This window comes from Heliangelus exortis, chromosome 1 (genome assembly GCF_036169615.1).
Source record: "Heliangelus exortis chromosome 1, bHelExo1.hap1, whole genome shotgun sequence".
In the NCBI taxonomy this organism is placed as follows: domain Eukaryota; kingdom Metazoa; phylum Chordata; class Aves; order Apodiformes; family Trochilidae; genus Heliangelus; species Heliangelus exortis.
In genome coordinates, this window is record NC_092422.1 from 66,072,446 (window position 1) to 66,094,964 (window position 22,519).

Genomic DNA, 22,519 nt, shown 5'->3' on the forward strand with positions numbered 1-22,519 from the left:
TAGGTTCTATTATATGATTATTAACAGTGATTATACTAAAACTTAGTGGATAACAATCAAAAAGCTTTTATCCTCTCAATATTAAAATTCAGTGTGAAAAGTTATAAACACACTTCAGAATCCCACAAAGTGCACAAATCAGACATGAAGACTGAGTTAAAGATCAGTCTGTCTTAAACACATGCTGTGGATTCTAATCACAGAAATACTTCTGTCTAAAGTGCCAAAGCCACTGCAGAGGACAGCATGAGTTCAGGAACTGACCCTTCAGCCTCAGACATCCCCACAGCAGGGGAAAGCAGCATTTTTGGAGCACATCCCTGCTTAGACCTCAGCACAGGACACACCAGAAGACATGCAGGGCTGTGGGGCAAAAATAGTGCAGTAATGGGGAACAGGCTCTGCTTTGGTCTCAGCAGGAGAGTTCACTAGAAACAGAAATAACAAAAAGCTAATGATGATTTTGTGCAGCTTTGAGCTCTCTCAGCCTTACATGCTAGAAAGGAATGGAGGCTTCTGAAAGAAAAGGCTGAACATACAGGTCACCACAAATGCAAATCTTGGCTCCAAGCAAAGACAGGCTTGCTAGCTCAAACTAAATCAGAATTTCCCAAAGTGCCATTTCCTTTTCCAGCCCTGCATTTCTTTTTCTTTCTACTGCCAATGCCCTTAGTTCTAATATTCTAATCTTCACCTGTCTTTACAAGTAGATTGACAAAGTTGACTCTCCCCATCATTACACAGTAGCTTGAATACTGTGACCTGTCTGGCCCCCACAGTTCAAAAGACAGAGAAAGCCTGCAGTGGGTCCAAAGGAGAGTCATGAGGGTGATCAAAGGGACAGAAAACCTGCCCTGTGAGGAAAGGCTGAAGGGCATTAGGTCTTTTCCCTGAGAAGGCTCAGAGGGGAACTCATCACATTATCCTGGTCCTTGAGGGGCAGCTACAAATCGAACAGACGCTGTTGCTTCACAAGCAGCCACATGGAGAAGAGAAGGGGTAATAGGAAACAACTGTATCAGGAGAGATTCCATCTTGATACAAACAAAGAAATTTTTTACAGTGAGAACAATCACTCACTGAAACAACCTCCCCAGGACACTGTAGAGTCCCCATCGATGGAGGATTTCCAGATGTGACCAAATAGGACACTAGACAATCTCACCAAGGCTTCCTTTCCCATGGAAGATCAGACTAGATGTTTTTTTCAAGGTCCTTTCCAAACTGGAGTCCTGTGATTAGCAGCCTGTAAAACAAACATAAGGAACACAAATGTAGATGATGTAATATCAGGCACACTGTCACAGAGTTGGCCTATGGCTTCTCTGATTAATTTTGGTAATCCCAGACAAAATCTTAAGTGAGATTCCTGGAAAGACAGGCTTGCCACTTCTGCACCATGGGGTCTGAGGCTGGAAAGGCTGGGATTGCAAACACACACTACACAAGGGCCACCACTGCCCCACCAACACCTTCTTGCCACCTCTGAGACTCTACTGCCCTACCAGGTATGCTGGTTTGAGAGGATCAGGGTGAAAATTGCCTGCAGCTACGCTGACCTTCTGCATCCCCAGCAGGAGCTGCCAGGCTGGGGCAGTGCCAGCGGGGGAGCAGCTGTGCCTATGAGGAGGAGAGGGGGGTCAGGGGACACAAATGGACAGATCACAGTGCTCCTGCTTATGGTGCTCAGGATAAAATGGCTCCTGGGCAAGCCAACACCTGGTCTCTCTGGTTGGTGGGGTGGCTAGGTTGGATGGTTGGATGGTTGGATGGTTGTTTGGATAGATGGTTGGATGGTTGGATGGATGGTTGCATGGTTGGATGGTTGGATGGTTAGATGGATAGACGGTTGGATGGTTGGTTGGATGGATGGCTGGATGGTTGTCAATCAGTCAGTCAGTTATCTACCTACCTACCTACCTGTCCTTCTGCTTCTGGTGTTCTTGCATCCTGTTTTCTTGCCAGAGAACATTGCTCATCAAGACAGGTTGTCTCTTCCTGCCTCCCTGAGTTGGACAGGCTTGGCTGCTCCAAGGCTTTTGGGGGCTGTCACTAGGACCCTGGACTTGAGCACTCCCATCTGCTCCTGAGTCCAGTTTGGAACTTTTCTTCTTGGGAAGTAATTGCCAAAAGTATGGGTTCCATATTTGTATAGAATTCACCACTATAATTATTATTATTACATTTATAATTTCATTAAACGTATTTGGGTGTGGGGGTTTTGTTTGAACCTTAAAATCTCTCTCCCTCACACTCCTTATATATGGGGGAATAAAAGAGGATCCATCACCTGATTAAAACCATGACACCAGAGCAGCCAGTTTTGCCTGTGTTCAAACCACAAACTGCCCTCCCTCCCAATAGAGAACTTTGAAATGCAAATATTTGCAAATCCAAATGGAAAAGATAATTGCTCGTCTTCAATCTCACTTTATATGTTTACATACTGATTTTATTAAGACACTCTATAAATCATAATTGAAATATCTGCCCACTTACTCCGATCTTCATTACATGTGCTTTTGTCTGAGCATCTGCAGTGAAAACACACAGATTTTTAATGGATGTCAGACTGTGAAAACACAAGCAGTAAACCCACAGCAATTCAGACTGTGCTATCTTTTAGAAGATAAAACCTGAACACAACCTTTAAAACTGATCTTGTCTCACCCCAGAAGTGGCAATTTTTTATCTCTAGGTGAGTAAGAACTAAATTTGTGAGGCTCTCATGTACAACGTGTTAGCATGAAAGACATTTATTTTTTCACTGCTGCTAATTCTGAAAATAAAAGAGTGCCAAGAACACAAAGTCTGAGAGAGAACTTGATGTCTAGATATAAAACCATAAACCACATTACTGCGCATTCACAAAAGCTTTGCAGAAAAATAAAAAATACAGCATCATTTTGCCACAAGAAGCAGGTTTGACCTTGATTACCTACGTAGTTAAAAATTGCTAAGGCAACTATCACCATGGTATCTAAGCTTCTAAGACATCTGTGCATTTACCGTTCAAAAAATTCTCAAATGATCACATTCCTCTGAAGTTACGGACATTTTCTTTGCTTTTTTTTCATTTTTTCTTATCTTGCCATGCCAAAGCAGTAGAGTATAGGTGAGATGTTACAGTGTAAAGATGGCGAGAGATTTGAGGTGAGGAAATTTCATTTTGGGACCATCTTTCTGGAGCCATGTACCAGCAAAGGTTTTCTAGCCACAGCTGGAAACTGATCCAGCAATGACCCATCCAGAGTTTGACTATAAAAGGGTTAATACCATGTATTTAGACCATGTCTCTTACCTCTTTCATCCCTTTCATTCCAGTCCAAGCAGCTAAACATACACTTCAAAATTAATAGTGCAGAATACATTTTTCCTTCGACTTTTCAGGTGGAAGACCAACAGATCAACAGGCTAAATTATTTTCTGTAAGATGCTTTGTGTAGCCTGCTTTTTGGTTGCAAAAACAAAATGCTGGAGGCAAACAATGTAGTTGGCAATACATCATCATTTACAACATTATTTTCCTGAGTACCAATAAGCACAACATCATATAGTTGCAATGAAAAACGAAGCATAATTTTAGAGGCCCTGAGTCTACAAAATATTGCACCTTCTTTAGGTAATATTCATAAATTGCACACTTCCTGACTTGTTCATCTTATTATCCATCAAAGCCTTTCTCCCACCAGGACTGGAGAAAATATTATCCCTGCACTAAGTCACCTTCCCATTACCAAACAGGAAGCCAAATTCTAAAAAATAACTAGCTGAAGAGGGAGGTTAGGGTGCTGTCACACAAAGTGGTAGAGAAGGAGAACATGGCTCCCAAAGCAACACTCACACTCAGCCTCCAGAGCTTGCATCTGCCAGGGATGCTCTCTCCCTGGCAAGGAAATTTCAAGGCAAATCTTCCCTGTCTGGGAAGTGTCTCTGTAGCATCTAAATAAACTTGTCTCTGGTTCCTTTTTAGTGTGCCCCTGTGCCAGGAGCACTGCAGAGGCCACAGGTAACAAGCTGCTGCAAGAAACTCCCACAGCATTCACACTGACAGAGTACACCCAGGCAGACGTGTCCCTGAGGAACCTTTATAGAAAGGTATATATATCTCCTTCCAGATATGCATTTCATGACAGCTTCCCCACAGGTTAGACAGGTAATGTGGTGATGTTGTACTTGCCTCCTGTAGTAAAGACTCCTAAAAATGGTCACAGGAGAAGAGAGAAAGGAAGAGAAGAGAAGAGAAGAGAAGAGAAGAGAAGAGAAGAGAAGAGAAGAGAAGAGAAGAGAAGAGAAGAGAAGAGAAGAGAAGAGAAGAGAAGAGAAGAGAAAAGGAGAATAAAGAGAAAAGGAAAGGAGAATAAAGAGAAAAGAGAAAAGAGAAAAGAGAAAAGAGAAAAGAGGAAAGAGAAAAGAGAAAAGAGAAAAGAGAAAAGAGAAAAGAGAGAAGAGAGAAGAGAGAAGAGAGAAGAGAGAAGAGAGAAGAGCTGAGCTGTAGCTCCTGGTGAAACAGAGCAGGGCTTAATCCCATCAGAGGCTTGTCCCTTCATGGCCATTGCCCTATCCCCAACCCTGCCATCCTAGGCACAGTGTAGGACATTCCCAGGACTGGTTGAATAATATTTAGCTCAGCTAAATAAACTGAGTTATTTAGAGCTGCAACCTGGAAAAAAAAAAAAAAAAAAAAAAAAGACACTACATGCACACAAGTGCTCCCTCACTATCACTGCCAAAATACACTTACTTGTGTTTCTTTGAGTTAAGGAAAGGTACCGATGTGCCTAATGTAATGTTCAAGCAAGAATTCTCAGTATTTCTTAACTGGGTGTTTTCTCTTATAAATAAAAAGTCTTTCTAACTGTAGAAAGCAGGTAAGAATGATTTGGGAATACAGGGTGTAACAAAGGACTTTGACATCAAGAATATGAAAGTATGTTCCAGTGCTGTGTTCTTCCACAAACCCCCTATCCTACATATAGGATTCCCATTATCCCATAGGGTGGTGTTAGGGATTGCAGAGAAAAGTGATGTATGGAGCAGGTCCCCCTTGCCTGGCCAAGTGGGAAGATGATAGAGCTTGGCATGCAGAGCAGGGCTCTGAGGCTGGCTACAGCAGGTTGTCACCATTTACCTTTCCATTCTTTTGGGGTTGTCTTTTCTTGCCACTCTCATTAGTGGCAAGAGGAATAATGTGGATAAACCTTTATCATTATGCACCAACAGAACAAACAAGACTGCCTGAGGCTCATGACTAAGATGAGTAAGACTCCCTACTTACATGAATTCTTGGCCCAGGGTTGTGGGGATGATGATTTGGCAGGTGGAAGCAGGGTAATGAACTCTAAGAACCTTTGTCTCCTTTGGCCTGCCAGAGAAGAAATTGCTTTGAATTTTTCCCATGAGAGCTGTTCCCAGGTGGTGACTTCCAAGCAAAACAAACAATTACAGCCTAGACACCTTCTATTCTCTTCTATCAAGCTGTAAATTCTTGAAAATACCACGGTCATGAACTGGCAGAACTTCAAAGCTTCCAGCAAGTTGTTGTATTTCCTTGGTCAAGAGGAGGGTGACTGAGAGCAAAGTGCTTTCCTAATCCACATACTACACAGTCAGATCTGCTGGAGGTGCAGTAGTTTGGAGTCATTTGCTGTGGCCCCCTCTTTTATGCTGTTGATCTGGAATGGGCAGTAATGTGTCCAGCAAAGTGAAGAAGGGCTCCAGCCACAACATCTAGAAGGAATTCAGCTCAAGTCCCTAAACCTCACTGCTGAAAGGTGATCTCTGCTGCATCTTCAGAGGCTTCCTGCAGCCTGGACACAGCCTGTGCTGGAACACGGCTCTTACTGAACACAGCTCTGGCTCCTTGCTGCTCAGAACACACTGCTGAGACCTTGCTCCTCTGCTCCTGCTGACCAAACTGCTCAGAACTAGAGCTGTGTTAAGGCAACAGCCCTTGCTCCATACACCAGGCATTGACTTCATTAGTGCCTGGGTTGTTTGTCCCCCTCAGCTGCTCACAGGGTTTGACTGGGCTCAAGGGGATCCAGCACCACAGACCCACCCGATGATTCAGGGAACACAAGATAAAACCTTACTTTTCTCAGAGTCAAAGCCTTACCTTGGAAAGTTGTGGAGACCTCAGTCTCCTCTGTGCTCAGCCAATGCTGCTGTAATCCAGCAGCTGCTGTGCCTGGGACATGGCCTTGTTTCCTGGGAAATGGCCTTCACTAGCCATGCACCACAGAGCTCAGGGGAGATGTGGGAGTGAAGGCCTTGCAGATCAGAGGTCCCTCTCTGAAGTGAGGAGGTGGGTGGGCTAGAAAGTCCTCAGTGGGGAAGGGAATGGGCAAATTGGGACGGAGAGTCAGAATGAGGAAGAGGAATGTTTGCTCCGGGGAAGTGGTGAGGGAATCTGTGAGGGGTTTGTGGCATGGTTGGTGACAAGGTGCATGGAGTAAGCTCAGGGGCTGGTCATGATGATGATGGTCACGATGGAGGTATCTGCCCAGGGGATAAGCTTCTTGTACAGGTGTCATTCAAAAAGCTTAATAAGAGGGACCATTTGAGGGCCACAAGAGAAAAGAAAAGCAGCATTGTGGAGAAACCACTTGCAGGACAGAGGACAAAAGAAAATAAAAATTAACCCTTTGTTTTATTTTCCTTTGTAAAGTGTAGCCCCACACATAGTTGCATCCATGCAACAGCTCAGGAGCAAAGGCAATCAGCCCAAGTGGGATCTCCTTACAGAAATACAAAGTCTTGTCTAACTGCATCCCGAGAAAGCAGAAAGAAACCAGTCAGGCTGCACTAAGTAGGTGAGACATGAGTATGGCTAGTGACCATGCTGGGGCAGATGTTACAGAGAGAAAAAACAGTGTTGACACAACTTGGCAAAGCATCTTAAAAGCCATCCTGCTGGCAAAACGTTTAAGGAAGAGTGTCTCTCTCCTGGGTCACAACTCAGAGACTGTGTACAGCACGGAGAGACTTCAAGCGTGATGCCCGGGCACAGGGAGCTGTGGCAGCAGGACTCTTGCCTTCCCTGAGACGCTTTCGGGGTAGTTCTGAGGAGGCAGCACTAAACATCAGCGAAAGAGTTACAGCCCCGGGCAAGTCGCTAGAAAGGGCCGCAGCCTGTGCCCACCGCCCCGGCCCCGCAGCAGCCCTGCGCATAGGCGGGCACAGGCTGACCCCTGCTGGCAGCCAGAAACGAGTTTTCCCAGGAGGAATTAAAAAAAAAAAAAAAAAAAAGAAAAAGAAAAAAACACCCCAAACCAAAACAACCCTCCACTTAAGAGGAGAGCTCGTTTCTAAAGCCCAGTGTTACCGGAGGTGGGGATACACCCTACACCCTACACCCCCATCTCCCCGGCGTACGGGGGACGGGGCCGCAGCCGACAGGAAGAGGGGGACAGAGCCACCCCCCCAACACACACAGACACAGACACACACACGCAGCTACTGCTGTGTCCCTCAGCTGATTGCACATGGACTCAAACGCAGAACAGTTTGTGGTGGAAAGGATCTTACAATCCGTCTGATCCAGCCCCCACTAGACCAGGCTGCTCAAAGCCCCATCCAGCCTGGCCTTGGACACTTCCAGGGAGAGGGCAGCCACAGCTTCTCTCGGCAACCTGTGCCAGTGTCTCACCATCCTCACAGGAAAGGATTTCTTCCCAGTGTCTAACCCAAATCTACCTTCTTTCAGTTTTAAAAGGTTCCCCCCAGGTACTATTACTACATCTCCTTGTGAAAAGCCCCTCCCCAGCTTTCCCATATGCCCCTTCAGCTACTGGAAGGCCTTGAATAAGGTGGAAACCCTCTCCTCTCCCAGCTGAACAACCCTAGCCCTTAGCCTGTCTTCACAGGAGAGATGCTCCAGCTCCTGATCATCTTCATGGACCTCTCCCTGCTTCATTTCAACAGCTCCACATCCTTCTTGTCTTGGGGGCTCCAGAACTGGACACAGTACTCCAGGTGGGCTCTCATGAGAGCCAAGTGGAGGAACAGACTCACCTCTGGCCACATTTCTTCTGATGCAGCCCAGAATACTGCTGGCTTTCCAGGCTGCAAGGGCACATTGCTGGCTCATGTTGAGCTACTCATCAGCCAGTACCCCCAAGTCCTTTTATTCAGATAAAACAGATAACATACATATAATCAGTTAGGAGAAACTGTTTCTCAATACACAGGAATGGTCCGATTGGGCAGTGGTAGGAAGGTACCAGCTGAGGTAGGAAGTGCTTTGTACTTGTCTTACAATAATCAATAGCAGTGGATCATGCACAGGCTACATCAGTTCCCTATGAGACAGCTACCCTCTGAAAAAGATCCCCATAAACTAGGATTTTTTCTAAAAGAAAATTCTCTGTTCCTGAATGTGCCAATGCTCTGCTTTTGCTAACTGTGCAGTCTAAAGTTGGTTTGGGAAGCCTTTTAAAAGGAGCCTTACTGACAGAAAAATGTAAATTAAGAGCTATCAGCTTGGATATTCGGAGCATGGAGCACAGCAGACATAACGATAATCAAACAGGCCAGCTAGCAGAAAAAGGAAAAAAAATCCAGATAAAACAGTAATTTTCTTTTTCCTTTCTTATTGCATCTGTCAAAGAGATCAATCCAAAGTGCATTTAAATGAACAGAATGACTTCTAGTGAGTCTATTCAGATACAGATAACTAAGTTGCAATACATTGTGAAATTCACCCCCATCACTACCTTTGCATCACAGGTGCCCAGAGACCCCATGGAGTGAAACAGACACTGCTCCCATCCAGCTCCTGCTACAGCTAACCCTTGAGACAGGTTCAATGCACCATGGGCTGGAAGGGCCTGAACTGCCCCTGACTGCCAAGGGACCTAGGGCTGAGGAAGAGGTGTATTGTAAAAACATCTCAGCTTTGGTGAGATAAATTCCAGCAAGTAGCAGTAGCTTTGCATCTGAGACTGGAGTCACTGGGAACATGAAACCTGTAGCACCGAGAAATGGTGTCCAGTTACTGGGACCAACTTGGGGGCTTGGCCATTTGTTCAAGTACTTTGGCTCTTATCACAAGCAGTCACAGAATCACAGAATCATCTGGGTTGGAAAGGACCTCAGAGATCATCAAGTCCAACCCTAAATCCACTACCACCGTGGTCACCAGACCATGGCACTGAGTGCCACATCACATTTGAAGACTCACTTAACGTGGTCGCATTACTGAACCAGTATAAATCATAGAATCATAGAACTGGCTGGGTTGGAAGGGACCTCTGGGATCATCAAGTCCAACCCTTGATCCACTGCTGCAGTTACCAGACCATGGCACTGAGTGCCACATCCAGTCTCTTTTTAAATATCTCCAGGGACGGAGAATCCACCACTTCCCGGGCAACCCATTCCAATGCTTGATCACCCTCTCAGTAAAGAAATTCTTTCTAATGTCCAACCTACATACACTGAAGTAGATTTCTTACTGATAAGTTGCACAAGTTAAGGGGAAAGGGGAGGGGTTAGATGTCAAGATTAACACAACAAGCCACTGAACAACTTATTCAGCCAATGCTACTGAGGCATGAGAGCAGCAGCATCTGTACATAGGGACAGTGATGGACCATTAATGGAACAAAAATGGTGCCAACATCTGAGGCAAATGGGAGAGAAAAGCAGCTAACTACTAAGCAGCTAAATACCATCTAACTTTATGAGTCCACAGATTCAGGAGACTGTTAGAACTAGGCTGTATCAGAAGGAAAACGGTTCAGCTTTGAAATAGACTTTATTTGACTTAGGTCTTAGTTTGGGGAAAAATTAAGGAGACCCTAGAAGAGACTTGTAAAATGTAGATTGAGACCATTCCAACCATGGAGCTTGTTCTGAGAAACCATGCAGATTTGAAAGGAAAAAGAGTCTCCTTCCTGTCATGACCCAAGTGCAGCCCTAGAGAGGGTCGTCTTGTCTTCTTAAACTACTTTTTATGCCATAAAACTAACACTTCCACATTTCCTTAAAAATGAGATGAACATCCAATAATGATGTTTCAAGAAAGCTAAATATCCTGCAGAGGTGCCCAAGGCCTTTAGTTGCACCTCTGTGCAAGAGCATGGAATAATTCACACTGATGAGTAAAACTCCAGCAGTATAACCTTTCTTAAGGACCTTTGAGAGCTTGGTACTCCTCTATTGTGTTTTCATAACCCATCACTGTATGGCCATAGGGAAGCAATGAGACTTCACATTCTCAGATCACATTGAAGAGCTTTTGTGGGTAACTGCTGAATTCTCAAGGTAGAGACAGGCAAGAAATGCCTTGCTCTGCTTCGGATCTTCCCAGATGCTGCAAGCAAAGGCAGCAATGGGTGACAGCAGAAAAGGCTATTAGGAAAGAGTATCCTGAAATCTTAAATTACTTCTACTGGGGTTTTATTGGTTATTAAAGATTGCTCATGCTATATTTACTTTGGGTTCTTTGTCCATCAGACATGTCAGGCTAAGTATATAGCAGTGCTCTGTTCTGTAATTTTGTGCATACAGAAGTCTCTATGTCCTTTTTAATTTTTATTTTAGTAATGAGAATTACAGTAGGAGGGAGTTGATTGAGAATATATTTTGAAATAAATAAAATAAGCCTGGCTAGTTTCAGCTCTGCTTCAGAAAGAAAAAGTAATTTCAGGCTGACAAGTAGAAAAGAAACACCAATATCAAAGGTCAAGTTTTTATTATTTTTATGACCATGCTCTACTAGTAGATGCTACAAGTTCTAACAGATTATTCTACAGACTTCTAAGTGGAACACCAAGCTCCCTAAAACAAAGTGCAGAAAAATGTTCTTGCCTCCCCCCGAATGACATGTCTAGGACATTGTTATTCCCACAGTGTCAATCGTTCTTATGCCTAACTTGATAAATTGCAGGTGCTTGGAATTGCTGCAGCAGCTGGAATACTGATACACAATGAAAGTTCATGTCACATTTCTCCTGTCTTCTGTTAGTCTAAATTTACTTCAGAGAAAAGATGATGATAAGAACTCTCTTTGCACAAAAGAACTAGAGCCTCCATATGCATTGGCAGCTGTACCATGGAAAAACAGAATACCAACAGGTGCAGAAGAGCAGAGTGCAAGGTATTGCTGTTTTTCTCTTTATTCCAAACATGCCACAGAGCAGATTACAGGACCCAAGTCCAAATGGAGGTAACAGTGAGATAGACCTAAGAGTTTTTAGCTGGTCTTTTTTCTCCTAGTATTATCAGGTTGGAGATTGCTTTGTGAAATGACCTTTGGCACAGCATTTATTTTGACTAACAAACAAAGCATTATACCACCAATATGAATGTAAATTTTTCATAGCCTGCTAATATGATTGAATTTTTTCCTTCACTACTGGTAAAAATAGCTGCTATATGGTTTGTTGATACTGTCCATAATACATCCACGATGATTAAACCAAAGGGGGACATTAAGGTACCTAGTTCAGTATTCTATATAGATCTGTTTTCATAATCAATACTCAAAGAGCTTTGAAAAATTGTTTTTATTTTTTAAAATAATTGTTTCCTTCCTTTATTAAATAGCTTGCCAGCTATGTTGAGAAATTAATCATCACCACAGGACAAAAATATTTCCTGTTTTACAAAGTAATTAATACAAAAATAATACTCTTCTGGCACAGTCATAGCAAAAAGCAAAGAATTCCAGAAGCCAGACAGTGACCCTGCAAATGGATGTCACTTCACTGATTCCAGACATCTTTAATACTTTCTTCTTTCCACAGAGCCAGAGTTCTGCTCATAATAAACTTTTGCTTTGATTTTAGCTAAGACATTGTCAGACCTGACTGAGCTAATAAACCTCAGTTTGGATTTAAAATTTCAGTGCTATTCTAATAACCTATTCTGCTATGAATTAAAAATTGATGACACCTCTACTAAGTAAGCAAGGGTGAAAATGCAAGCAGGCATATTTAGAACTTTCTTTTCTGGATTTGGGTACTCCAGTAGCACCCTACTCTTGTAGACAGCTTTTTAGCTGTCTCATGTTGCCAATGAACCTTCTTTTATGTATATTCATATTTCTTAGATGCAAGCAATCATCTAGTGGAAGGAAACATGACATCTTCAATGATAACTGGTGTTCCCACACTGCTGATGGCACTGATTCATGTTGTGGTCCTGACAAATTCGTTAACTTCTCCCTCAGCTTTAAAGCATTTTAACAAAACCAAGGAGCTGAAAGCATACACTATAAGATGTAGATTTGTGAAGCTGGCAGCTTTCTGGAGTATTAAAGCTTATGAAAATCCAAATCCATGCTAAAATGTAGAGAATGTGAGCTTTGGCTCGAGGCTTTATCCAAAATGACTGAGGCAAGTGGGAGTCCTTCCACTGACTTCACTCGGCTCCAGACCAAGCCTTTCAAAGCTGCAAACAGGCTTGAAATGCTTAGCTTGTGAGATATATTTGGTTACAAATAAAAGTTTCCCAAATCCTTGACTCCAAGGTGAAAGCTGAACCATGCAAGCTCAGGGCCAGAGGTCAAAATCACACAAGGAGACTGCAACCACTGTGCTGGGAAGTAGGATCCATGGCCACAGACAGAGGGAAGGCTGGGAGGAAAAAACACCCACCAGACCAGGCCTGATCCACAGCAGCAAAGAAGGCATAAAAACAGAAATGCTGCAGCTGGTGTATTTCTTTTTCCTGGCACTGCTTCCTGGAGGCCACAATGTTTCCTCCTCCCTCACCCATGGAAGGCACTCTTTGCATGTTGGTGGGAATGTCATTGTGAATTATTTCATTATTTCATTTCATTGTGAATTATTTAGGCATACCTGGGAAGAAGATATTTCAAACATAGCACAGAAACAGGGCTTTTCTACCACAATAAAAAGGAAGAGTGAGGAAATCTCCAAAGTGATCAAGCAGTTTAAATGTTCCAGCAACCAGGGATTGCTTTAACCATTTAAGAGGAAAGGGAGTGGGGGAAGATGCAGCCTAGCATTTGTCACAAAACTGGAGAAAATAGAGAGGATTTTCTGTTCCCTGCTTCACTATGCATTTAAGCTTGTCTGAGGGCTAAGGTGTGCTCTGTCTAGTAAATAACATTGGTCCACTAGGTTTCATTCAGCAAAGCTGTAAAATACTTTGAGATTTTGAGGAAGCACGTTATAGTAGCAGCAGTTACCTCATCAAAATGTTTGGCTTATGCCTAAGAGTACACCTGAGTATGTTCCTCTAAAAGGGAGACACAGGGTGGCCTCTCTGTTGAGATTATTTTAAACAATCCTCCCCTCAGGAGTGATTATATCTGTTGGCATTTGCAGGAGACAAGTGTGTTCCTGGGCAGAAAGTTCACTGCACAGAGGAGTCATTAGAGAGCCTGTCTGTGAATCCCTCCCAAGTCTCCAGAAGGTCTGCAGCAAGAATGCATTTCTGAAGCAGCTGCTTAAAGATCTGAGGGAAACTTGGCTGGAAGAACAACCACATGATCCTCCAGTCTCTCGAGTAGCTTGGCTTTCAAATGTTAAGTCCAATGTGACATGACAGCCTTATGCAGTCAAAAACTCACCATTGACTGACAGAGCAGCACGACAGAGGCAGGGGGGGAGGCAGACATGTACACACCTTTCCCTTTCTTTTTTTATTCTCACTGTAAGTTTTTTAGGTCAGATGGAAGTGGAAATGCCCCGTGGTGGCTCTGGCTGTCATGCAGGGCAGCACACAGGCTGGGAAATGAGGGGCTGCCTTCCCTGGCCACACGTGGCACTCATAAGCATGATGATCACCTTGTGTCAGGGAAGCCCCACGGGCACAGCCAGCACTCAGCTTTAGAAAAGTTCAGATGAGTTTGTTTCATCTCTAGCACCAGCCCTCCATCATCACACTATCCCTTTAAAAATCCCTGTTGAAACTTAGCCCCTGAAAAATATAATTTGCAGATCACAGAGCTCAGCAGAGAACTAGAAGAAACTATCACCTTGTTGTGTGACATTTGGCTGCACTCTTCTCTTGGTCCTTACCATTGTATTCAGGAGTGGACACCATATTCCCAGCATGACACATAGGTACAAATAAGAAATGGAGAGGAGGTTAAACTCTTGGGCCTGATACTCACACTAATTAATGAGTCTTCTCCCTGCCTTAAGGCCAGAGCAGGATACGTTTGCACTTACTCTAAATCCTCTTTTCACAGTCAAAGCAGTGTAAATGAATGCTGGGGCTGGCAGGGGTTATTACCTTCAAAGAGATAATTTGGTCCATCTAAACTTCTGAGCAATTTCACTGGAATACAGAAATTTTCTTTACCCCAATACAATTTGGAAATCTCACCCTAGCATTCATAAGAAAGTGGAAGACAATGACTAGGTAATTCTGTGCATCCCAAAGTCTTCATTTAATCATGTTCAGGAGACACATTGTTCAAAAATATATATTAATTTCACATCAAAGTGCAGACATTTGTTTCTTTCACTTCATACAAGATAATTGCTAGATTATAGATAATTTTTAGATAAAATTGTCTTCTTTTCATTCATTTATCATAGTTCACAAATGTTACCTTGTAGCAGAAATAGTTCTCAGTTAAGAGTGCAACACAAAATTGTAAGTTATTAACTTTCCCTGTTAACAGTCTGCATTTTAAAATGCAGAACTGTTCTGAGTTAGTTATTTGAAAGTAAATCAACTGGTGCTCAGAGCTGTAGTTCAACTAATGTATTGCTTAGTATAGTCCAAAAAGAGTTTTATTTATTGCATTCAACTTTTTAAAAAATTTTCATTAAATGTGTTGAGTTCAATATATTAAACATCTTTTTTTCTGATTTACAGGACTTTCAAGCCATCTGTAGGTAGATGCAGAATAATCTTTTTGCCAAGAAGGAACACTAGTTTCTCTTCTTTTTTATTAAAGTCAAGAAGTTGGACCTTTGGGCTGATTCAGGAGGAGAGAATAGGTGGTGGCTGGCTCAAGAAACCAGATTTTCATGAAGAGGGGAAAAGGTGTCTATAAGCAATGAATGATTGGTAAATATCTATTAGGAATTTGAAAATGAATGTGTAAATTTGTTCCTTTCAATGTGTAAGGAAAACCAGCAAGAGCTGGGCAGCCCAAGTATTGCATTGCCTGGAACTGGTGTGAGAAGCTTCCCTTTGAAAATATAGACACCTTCAGCTAACAGTTATATGCCCCAGAATTAATGAGATACTCTTTGCTTAATGGAGACCATTGTCATTTGAATTTTTCTGTGATTATAAACCGGTTTTAAGGCAGCCACCTGGGCCTGTTTAGAGGAAGCATCTCTTCGTACAGACCTAATAGGCCAAGGAACAAGGTATGCAGAATACAGAAAATTAAGCTAGACAGTGGGGAGCAGTGGTCCTGCAAAATGACCCAGCATTTAACAGATAAAGAAAGCTTACAATCTCATTCACTCTGTGCTGAAAAAGGACCAAGTTAGTCCTTGAATGTGGAAGGCCAAGTAGTGGGTAGGAACTGAGATGGCTTTTTTCATGTAAAATTTTGTTACTCACCATATTGTGCTTGGAAAGGAATTTTGAAGAAGGGAGGCAATGTGGGAAAAAAACACAATTAAAATTATTCAGAGGCTGCAGCTACCTACTGCAAGCAAGACCAAAAGTACTCAATCTGCGATCTGTCCCATTAAAAAAAAAAAAAAAGATTCACTTCCTAAGCCACCTTCACAGAGGGAAAGTATCTGGTACTAAAAGACTCTTTACTTAGTGGACAAGGCGTGACATGAACTGATGGCAGAAAGCTAAAGCCAGATAAATTCAAACAGGAAATATACCACAAATTTTGATGATCTTTTTTTTAAGTTATCACATTGATCAACTACTGACACAAACTACTGAGGACAGCAGCCTAACATAATCTTCTCAGCTAGAGCTATCACTGGAATATCTGCTTAGACAAGTCACACCTATCGATCCAATGCTTGGAAAACTGGCTGAAATGTGCAAATGTGTGATAAAAGTGTGAGTGATGGAGTCAAGTCCCCCTTGAACCCCAAATGCTATGTAAGATCAGCTGTACAAATTCTCTTTCGGTTTTCAAAACCATTTGGGGTTAATTTTCCAGCTCAGGGAATAAAGCAGTGACAGTATCATATGGAATTTAATTTTTAGAGCTTGGCTTTGCAGATCTTTGATAAGAAGCAGGGAAAACAGAAATGGTTATCACAGTAGAAAAAGCTGTTGCAAAAATCCTTACAGTAATCTGTTCCTTTTGGACCTATAAAACTTTTAGGAGGCTTAAGCAAAAAAAAGAAAACCCTAAAAAAACTAAACTAAAAAAAAAATTTTAAAAAATTTAAAATCTGGTTATTGAGATTTTTTTTGTACATTTTCATGCTTTAAAAGCAGTGCTTCTGCCAGCAACTTTCATTGAACATTGTTATTTATAGAGCCACTTCAGCAATGAAATGGGAAACTGTAATCACACTCTACATGCTTTGGCAGCTCTTGACATGGCCAGGATGTCTGAGAGGTACCGTATCCAGAAGGATATCTTTTTTTTCTTTCTTAATAATAATTAAAAAGCTAATAAAAATCTATCTTCAGAGCTTCTGTATAAGAGGAGAACTCATTAACTGAGAGACACACAAAATGCAAAGAGCTCATTATGCTTCTGCAATTCAGATACCAAGTTTAGCCAGGCACTGTATTTTAATTGGATTTTCCAGCAGTAAGAGGACACTTTCAAAACCAGTCCTCTGAGGCAGGAGAGGGAGTTACTCTGCTATTTCCCTTTGAGCTCCTGCAGCCAAAGGAGCATTTTGAGTTCTTTGCTCCTCATGACTCCAGCCTCAGTGAGAGCAAATCTCTCACCCACCTTGCAGAAGAGGAAGATGATAATGATGATGATTCACCTCTCCTGTGAAGACAGGCTGGGAGAGTTGGAGTTATTCAGTCTGGAGAGGAGAAGGCTCTGAGGAGACCTTATTGTAGCCTTCCAGTATCTGAAGGGGTCCTACAAGACAGCTGGGGAGTGACTTTTTAGGATGTCAGGTTGTGACAGGACTAGGGGGATTGGATTCAAACTAGAGGAGGGTAGATTTAGATTAGATATTGGGAAGAAGTGTCTCACAATGAGGGTGGTGAGACACTGGAACAGGGTGGAAGCCCCATCCCTGGAAGTTTTTAAAGCCAGGCTGGAGAGGGCTCTGAGTGACCTGATCTAGTGGGAGGTGTCCCTGCCCGTGGCAGGGGAGTTGGAATTAGGTGATATTAAAGGTCCCTTCCAACCCTGAAAATTCTATGATTCCATGATGACTGCTGGTGCCTTTCCAGACTCAAGCTTCTGAACCTGTCGAAAATCCTTCCAAGAGGCCACACTTGAGGAGGCTTTTGCTATGTGTTCCCCTTGTCAACCAAACTCCTGTTCCAAACCCAAAATCGACCTGGGTAAAAAAGCAGGACTAAGGAGCTGTGGTGAATGGACTTAAATCCAGCTGGTGGCCATTCACCAGTCATAGAATCATAGAATCATAGAATCAGCTGGGCTGGAAGGGACCTCTGAGATCATCAAATCCAACCCTTGATCCACTACCACTGCAGTTACCAGACCATGGCACTAAGTGCCACATCCAGTCTCTTTTTAAATATCTCCAGGGATGGAGAATCCACTACTTCCCTGGGCATCCCATTCCAATGACTGGTCACCCTCTCGGTAAAGAAATTCTTTCTAATATCCAACCTAAACCTCCCCTGGCAGAGCTTAAGTCCATGCCCTCTTGTCTTAATGATGGCTGCCTGGGAAAAGAGACCGACCCCCCCTGCTACATCCTCCTTCCAGGGAGCTGTAGAGAGTGATGAGGTCTCCTCTGAGCCTCCTCTTCTCCAGATTGAGCACCCCCAGCTCCCTCAGCCCTTCCTCACAGGACTTGTGCTGGATCCCTTCACAGCCTCCTTGCTCTTCTCTGGACCTGCTCCAGCACCTCAATCTCCTTCCTGAACTGAGGGGCCCAGAACTGGACACAGGACTCAAGCTGTGGCCTCACCAGCTCTGAGTACATGTCCGTGATGGGCTCAGTGTTGTTTAAGATCTTTATCAGTGATCTGGTTGAGGGGATCAAATGAACCCTCAGTAAGTTTGCAGATGACACCAAGCTGGGCAGGGGTGTTGATCTGCCTGAAGGTAGGAAGGCTCTGCAGAGGGACCCAGAGAGCCTGGATCAATAGGCCCTGACCATGTGCATGAGACTGAACAAGGCCAAGATCCCGTGCTTGGGTCACAACAACCCCATGAATGCTGCCAGCCTGAGGAAGAGTGGCTGGAAAGCTGCCCAGAGGAAAAGGACAGGGAGGTGCTGGGCAACAGCCGCTGAATATGATCCAGCAGTGTGCCCAGGTGGCCAAAGAGGCCAACAGCACCCTGGCTTTTATCAGAAACAGTGCAGCCATAGGAAGCAGTAAGGAAGAGATTTACCGCTGGTACTTGGCACTGGTGGTGCTGCACCTCAACTACTGTGTTCAGTTCTGAGCCTCTCACTACAAGAAAGACACTGAGGTACTGGAGAGAGTCCAGAGAAGAGCAACAAAACATAGCCTTATGAGGAGCATCTCAGGGAACTTGAGTTCTTTAGCCTGAAGAATAGAAGGCTGAGGGGACAGCTCATTTTCTACTACTACCTGAAAGGAGATTGTAGTGAGGGGGATGGCAGTCTCTTCTCAGTAGTCAAGCACTAGGACAAGAGGCCAGGGTACGTTTAGATTGGATGCTAGGAAAAAAATGCTTTACTGCAAGGTTTGCCAGGCACTGAAGAGGCTGCCCAGGAAATGGTTGAATCACCTCCCTGGAGGTGTTTAAGGGGTAGATGTGCTTAGTGGTTTAGTGGTGGATTTGGCAGTTCTGGGTCAACAGTTGGGCTTGGTGATCTTATAGGTCTTTTCCAATGAAAACAATTCTGTGATTCTATGATTCTTCTCTTTGGGAAGCAGCTAAACCAGAACACCTGCACTCGAGGGGAGCTGCTTAGGGTCAGTGGGACACACAGGCAGTAGCCTCAGGTAGGCAGTCTCACTTCTCCAGGTGTGCCCCTGCCCCTCAGCACCCACAGGTGAACACAAATTCTCCTGCAGCAGAAGCAGAGTACGTCCTCCAGCCTTGACGAGCACATCACTGGCTCATGCTGTGGTTTTAATTCACTGCATGGCACAATAAGGGATTCGGGAAAATTAATGTAGCATTAATGCTTTGCTTCCTTTTAACACTCAAAATACAGGTAAACATCTCGGAGCAGGCTGCTCACATTACTCTCTAATACACACCACAGAATAATTCATGTTGGAAGGGACCAGTGGAGGTGTTCTAGTCTCAGTCCTGTCCAAACCAAGGCTAATACCAAAATAAATCCAGATTGCTCAGGGCCTATCCAGCCAGGTTTTAAATATTTCCTAGGATGGAGATTCCTCAGCCTCCTTCTGCTTGTTGCAGTGTTGACCCACTCTCAGCATGAGAAAAATTCCTTACATGCAAACAGAATTTTTCTTGCTGTAGCTTGTGCTGTCACCTCTTTCCTTTTATGATCTACATTTGAGAAGAACCCAGCTCTGTCTCCTCTATAACCATCTTTAATTGATGAAGACAACAGTAAGATCCCCTCAAAACCTTCTCTTTGCCAAGCTCTCTCTAGAGACAGTCAGACCATAACCTCCAAAGCCAATACATCACACATTTTGTATCCCTGACATCAGTGTGGGAAGTGAGTGTTGACTGGCACATGTTAACAGGGGGTTAAACATAGGTTTAAATGGATCCCTACCAGCCAGAACATGTTACCTCTGGTCAGCACCACTAACATCTTAGACATCAGCAAGGAAACCTTCTAAAACCTCTGTCTCAGATTTCCTACATCTAAACATTGCATCAATAAACCTTATCTCATCAGCAACATTGTCTGTGGCCAGCCAGAAAAAGAATAAAATATTCTGGTTTGAACTGAAAATGCATCCCAAGTACACTTACTCCTGCTTGCACTGAGCACCTAAGGCACAGAGACCGGGACTGCCAGTCCAGCAGCAGCCACGTTCCTGCCACCTCTAAGCCCAAGGGATTTTGTACATGGTAAAGAGCTTTGTGCAGAGGGTTTTGTTGGACTCAGGTCTTTTATTAGTTTTTTTGTTGGGTTTTTGTGTTTTTTTTTCAGCTGATCAGAGAAAAAAAGCCACAGGAAAATGGCCTACTGGGGACAATATCAAGCTCCCTGTGCTGTTATCCATAAGAAATAAAATACCTCCAGAAACACTTGCCTAAGAACTGGAACACAAAATCACTGCCATCAAGAACTACAGGGGAAGAGCTGCCACTTGTCCTGCACCCGAACCTAGCAAAGGAGAAATCCTGAGCTGTGTGATGGCAGCCTTCAAATGGGATCATACTGCAAACCTGGGAGTATGGTCATGGTGTGCTGGCTCTGACCCCTGAGCCACCCCCATGACTATCCTCACCAGAACCTCTAATGCAGGGCAGGAGATGTGCAACCATGGGGACACCTGCTGCAAAACACCAGAAACATTCGGTGTCTCAGAGTAGCTTTTCCTTTGACAAATTTTTTAGGTATTCATATCCTAAAGCTGCTTTAGAAAAATGCCCCAGATGTACCTTTGGTTCACTTGAAATGAGAAGCAATTTACCCTTGCTGAAGTCAATGACTTCAAGTATTTCCTTCTTTGTATCTCTGGCATAACACCAAAAGACACACAGTGGCTTCATAGGTTCAGCAAGACTGCAACAACTTAATTTCATTGTGCTTCCTACATGCACGCAGTTGAACTCATTTACTCTTATTCAATTTGGAACATTTAAGTTAATGAACCTGAAGAACATATGTTGTAACAGATCTGGGACCTAAACCTACTGCTGAATTTTACCACAGCAATGCCATAAATAGTAAGATAAGAAAGAGATGTACAAAACTGCTGTGAGTGGAGTGAGAGGGAATGTATAAAGCAGAGTCACTGATGACATCCTCTGTTATAAAAACTTCAGTACATGCAGTTTTATCAGGATCTTGAATGTGTCTCCTAGGATGATTTCTCTACAGAGATTTACCCCAATACACTCCTCTCAAGCACTTAAACAGCCTGTATGTCCAAGATAATAAAAGGACCGTGCAATGAAATCAGATTTCATTGCATTTACAATATTTATATAGAAGCGTTTGCAAAAAAATTTCTTATATATAAGACCTGCACATTAGGTTATAAAACTGCCATAAGGATATGTGATCATGTTAGGATGTGGTGTATGGAGGAAGAACCACAGGGCTGATGCTGAAATGTAGCAAGATTAAGGTTAAGACTCAGCTCTGTGAATCTGTTCATAGAGAGCCCAGGCCATGCTTACAGCCTGGCCATCCCAGCGTAGCTCAGAGCTGCCTTCCTTTGCCCTGACTCCTGTGTCTTGCTTTCCCCAGGATTCCCCAAGGATTTGCAGCTCCTGAGCAGGCGATGGTAGATTTTTCCTCCATAGCCTTTGTGAGGTTTCCTCAGCATGGAGTTGTCCAGCTACCTTTTGGGCTCCTGGTCCATGGCTGTATTGCAAGTGATATTTTCTTAGAAGAAGGTTTTTCCTTCCTCCTTTCCATCTGCAGACATTCTGGTTAAAACCAGACTGAGACTCTAAAGCATCAAAAAAACAAAAGGTTCGTTTGGAATACAGGGAAACTGGATTAAAATCTCTGATCCAAAAACAGATTTTCATCTGAATGTCCCCCCAACCCAGCATTGGACCTGAAATTGGGCATTCTTCTGCCTTTATCTACTAGTTCACTCTGTAGGAGCAGTAAAAGTTTCTCAAGCTGGTCAGCTATATCAGTTTTTGCACATCTCTTGGGCTGGGGAAAAAGACTGCAGCCTGTGGTCAGGCATTCTTTTTCTGTGGGTAAGATGCACCTAGAAGTTTCTTTCTCTGGAAGATCTGAAGCCATGTTAAGACCTTCTGCAAAGGAAGACACAGAATCTTAAACAGTCCATGTTGGGAGTGACCTCTGGAACTTGCCTAGTCCAGCTCCTGTTCAAACCAGGCCTGGCTTCAAAACTAGGAGGTAAGGCAGATAAGAGACCAAGATACTATCAGTTGGGGCCCTCAAAGCTTCTCAACGTTTGAGCCAGCAGTTCCCTGAGTAAGTGAACAAATGTAAAAAGATAATGGGGTCCCAGTAGGCAGTAAGTTTTTCCTTCTGGGACAGAAAGGCATGGAGCTTGTGTCTCCCATAACCAAGCTTGTAAGCACATTCACTAGTGTCCCAGTCCAGATCTATTTGGAACACTTGAGCAGCCTCATCTGCTCTTTGGTTGTTTTGATGTTCCTCAGTAGCTCAATATGAAGGTACGTGGGCATCTACATGACGCACTTTTACATCAAGTTTCCCTAACCTAGCAGCAATGTCTTTCCACAGTTCAGCAGCCCAGATAGGTTTATCTCTACGTTGCCAGTTGTTTTGTTTCCACTGCTTTAACCAACCCCATAAGGCATTTGCTACCATCCACTGAGTCTGTGCCCAAACCAGGACAACTAGAC

The 22,519-nt window shown here is 43.4% G+C and overlaps 2 protein-coding genes across 2 annotated transcripts in view; one reads left to right on the top strand and one right to left on the bottom strand.

The window, feature by feature from the left end:
* OCA2 (OCA2 melanosomal transmembrane protein) overlaps nt 1-22,519 on the bottom strand; it is a 190,400-nt gene that overhangs the window by 161,040 nt on the left and 6,841 nt on the right. Inside the window, exon 2 of the mRNA XM_071746616.1 lies at nt 1,166-1,246. The gene's annotated coding sequence lies outside the window, so the exon portion shown is untranslated. The remainder of the gene's footprint in view (nt 1-1,165; nt 1,247-22,519) is intronic.
* The window catches only part of LOC139797453 (magnesium transporter NIPA2-like), a 286,983-nt gene that overhangs the window by 65,181 nt on the left and 199,283 nt on the right, over nt 1-22,519 (top strand). The gene's annotated exons all lie outside the window — the stretch shown is intronic.